At 33.4% G+C, this 3,808-nt stretch overlaps 1 pseudogene; it reads left to right on the top strand.

Annotated features, from left to right (window-relative positions):
- The first annotated feature begins 1,851 nt into the window (after positions 1-1,851).
- The window catches only part of LOC108305853, a 9,509-nt pseudogene continuing 7,552 nt past the window's right edge, over positions 1,852-3,808 (top strand).

Below are 3,808 nucleotides of genomic sequence, written 5' to 3'. Positions count from 1 at the left end.
GATTCTCCTGCCTCACCACCACCCCCTACACCATGGATGAAGCTGGAAGCTACTGTTATCCTCAGCAAACTAATGCAGAAACAGAAAACCAAACAGAACATATTCTCACTTGTAAGTGGGAGCTGAACAATGCAAATACATGGACATGTGATGGCAACAAGATACACTGGGGCCAGCCGAGGGAGTGGTGGGAGGGAGAGCATCAAAAAGAATAGATAATAAATGTTGGGTTTAATACCTAGGTGATGGGTCAATCTGTGCAGCAAACCATCATAGCACGCATTTATCTACATAACAAACATGCACACCCTGCACATGTATCCCAGAAATTAAAATAAATGTTGAAGAAAAGAAAGAAAGAAAAACAAATGAAATTTTTAAAAAAATTAAGTACATTTTTGAAAGAATGAAATATTTTTATTTATTTTAAAAACTAAGTATTTATAGTATGCTTTAGAATATGCCCTTAGTGACCATTTAAACATATAGTGAACACTTTCAGTTTCTAATTTACAAGTGTATAAGGGAGTTTTTGAAAGTTATTTTATGTTCTATGAGATTAAAAAAAATGTTTGGTGAGGCTAAGTAGTCTCTTAAAAGTAGTGAAAGTGTTAAATATAAATGTAAGGAACACGAAGAGATGGGTTGAGTCAAGCTACATTTTGATCTATTATTATTCTAAAAAGACAATTGGTAATGTCTTAAAAGATCTCAAGAAACAATGACATAAACATATTATACACAGCTATGAGGTCATCTCTTAGAAAGCGTTGAAATAATTCAATGTAATTCTCCTCTGGGGAGTAAGATTGGGTGTTGGGAATTTTGAGGCAAGGTGAAGTTAACTGTTATATAATAAACCCTTTATTGGTAGATATTTTAACCATATTCATATACTATTTTGTGTCTCAGTTTATTATATACTACTATAACAAAATACCTGTGACTGGATAACTTATACATAACAGAAGTGTATTCCCTCTTAGTTCTGGAGGCTGGAAAGTTCAAGATCATGGCCCTAGTATCTGGCATGGATGCTTCTTACTGCATCCTTATGTGGCAGAAGGTGGAAGGGCAAAAAAGGATAAACCGTGTTCCTGGATGGCAGAAAAACAGAAGAGTGGAATAATCTACTCCAGTGTACCCCATTTTACAGCAGCTTTAATTGATACATGAGAGTGAAACTCTCATGACCTATACACTTCTTATCAGGCCTTTCCTTCTAACACTGTCTCACTGTGGATTCAGTGTTCAACCAATGAATACTGGGGGACACATTTAGGTTATAGCACTTTGGAAAAATACATATTATTTTTAATTTTAAGGGAGACAGTTATTCTTCCTATGTTGATAGTAGTATATTAAGGAAGATGTGCCATTAAATCAGAAAACTAAAGCACGAAAGTAGCTATAATGGGTGAAGGACAACATGGAGGAAATACTAGCCTAATATTAATTAGAGAGTCTGGAATAGCTGAACAAAGAATGTGATGCTTAAACTTAAATCTCAACAATAAACATAGAAAGTGAAGTAGAGCAGGAAAGAAGAAAATATTAAATTTTATTTAGAAGACATTATTTCGAAGAAAATATTAATTTTATTTAGAAGATTATCAAAAGCACTTATGATTTGATTGGAGTAAACACCTCACAGAAAGCAGAGTCAGTTTTGCCACTCTGGAGAGTAAGAGAGGGAGAATTATGGAAGAATACAATTATTGGCAGAACTGAGATGGAAAATATTACTCGATAGTTGCATAAACATGAGAAAATTTGAGATTTTCTCCAGTGCTCTTAAGCTGGCACAGAGTTATAAGAAGTCCTGAGAATGTTTTTAATAGACTGTGGGCTATGACGGATCATAATGAGCAGGAAAAGAGAGTAAAGGTGTTTGGAGAGAAGTAAAGAAGTTGAGGAAGCAGGTTCCAGAAAGCTCTGGATGACTAAAGCAAACTTAGTGAATTCGGAAGCTAAGGCTGAAGAATAGGGGTTTCAAATTATTATGTCAAAGAAAAAACAATGTTAGGTAATAACAGAATCAAGAAGCAGACAAGGTTATAGAGGAGATGAGGCCAAACAATCGGTATGCTAAATAGTTGAATCTGTCTTGAATACACCTACGAATGGTGAGTTTGGGGTGGAGAAGAAAGAAATCAAATTAGGAGAAGGAAACAAAAAGTGAACAGAGAGAACAATAAATGTTATCAATGAGAAGCCATAGAGACTGCTGGAGGCCGATGATAGGAGCACAGGTTTATAAAAGTAAGGGTCAATGAAATGGAAACATAAGTGGAAGTGAGAAGGATGATAATTACCCTTCCTACCAACACTTGTCAATTATTTCATTCAACCATTAATTGATTTACTTTTTTTTTGTTTATTCATTTTTCCTTGGTAATTAAGATATGTTCATTAATCACTTACTATGTGCCAGGTTCTCAGAAAAAATTTTAAAGTTAAAGAAATACTTCTGCTTTGGGTTTTAATAATTTATGATGTCTAAAAGAGTGATAAATCAGCTTTAGTGCTATAACAAAGGTCTTTGCAGAGGGCCCTAGGAAAACAAAGAGGAAAATTATATGGGTATAAAAAAAAAAAAAAGCTAGTCATAAAAAGTACAGGGAGGATATTGGGGAGTTGCATTGATTGAATATTAAGTAAATTATATAACTTATTAATTATTTTATTGACTATTTTACTTGAAAATTGAATCCTGAGTAGGATTTCACCATGTAAATAGAAAAGGGCATAAGAACATAAGAATTCATTTAGGAAAAGACTTTCAGTAAATTTAGAAAATAGCTATTTCAAAATGTAGTCTCTATATTATTAAAAAACTATATGTTTGTAAATAAGTAGGTCTCAACTTCATCAGAATAAAATTGCTAATAATTACTGAAGTTTAATAAAGTAATGCCTTTTGCTCAGTGCATTGAATTTGAGGCCTACATTCATGCCCTTATGGGACCCAGGTGATCTGCAGTTTACTTACCTATAAATTTTTTTTAACTTCTGTATACTTAATTGTCAAACTTATCTTTGAACCAAGATGGATATTAACACATTCTCACTAGATCACGTTTCTGTATGATAGTCTTTCTTCTTGAGTTCTAATTAAATGATTTCCTCTTCTTTCATTGTTAAAGTTTTCCAAAGAAAATTTCTTTATCAAGATACTTGTATGCTGGTATGTTTAGTCATTTCTTTTAGTTGCATATGAGAAAATTTTAAACATTCTCTGAAACATTTTCATTCATCCACAAGAAAAAAAATGTACAAGGTGCTTTGTTATTTGACAGAATCAGTTGTTCTTAGTCTTATGTGCCAGTTAAAATGTGAAAGCTCTTTCCTAGTATCTTTTTTCCTTAAATCTAGGATTAGCAATTTTAATTTGAACTGTTACATTCATAGACCTTCAACTGGCAGAAGACAGCTGTGGAGTAGATGACAGAAGTTAGTACATTTTTTGCAGATATATTTTAAAGATATTTAACAACTGAATAAAATATTTTTTATGAATAAGAAGACTATTTCTTGCAGTTATTTTTCTGAACTAAAAATATTTTATCTTTAAATTTTTTAAAAACAAAATATTAATAGCACTAAGAAAAATTTTCTTTTGGTCCTCACACTCCTAATTGTTAGGCCTGTAATATAATCCAGACAAAACTGAGGTAGGAGACCAGAAGGGAGTCTTTCCTTGGCCTGACAGGATGAAGTTAAAAAAAACCTGGTCTGGGGTCAGTTGGGGGGAAATAGGGGAGGGACGGTGGGGGGTGGGGAGCTGGGGGGGGATAGCAGGGGGAGA

Source organism: Cebus imitator, unplaced genomic scaffold, assembly GCF_001604975.1.
Source record: "Cebus imitator isolate Cc_AM_T3 unplaced genomic scaffold, Cebus_imitator-1.0 Scaffold3, whole genome shotgun sequence".
Lineage (NCBI taxonomy): Eukaryota > Metazoa > Chordata > Mammalia > Primates > Cebidae > Cebus > Cebus imitator.
Note: the sequence above shows the minus strand (reverse complement) of the source record. Positions and strands in the feature narration are given on the sequence as shown.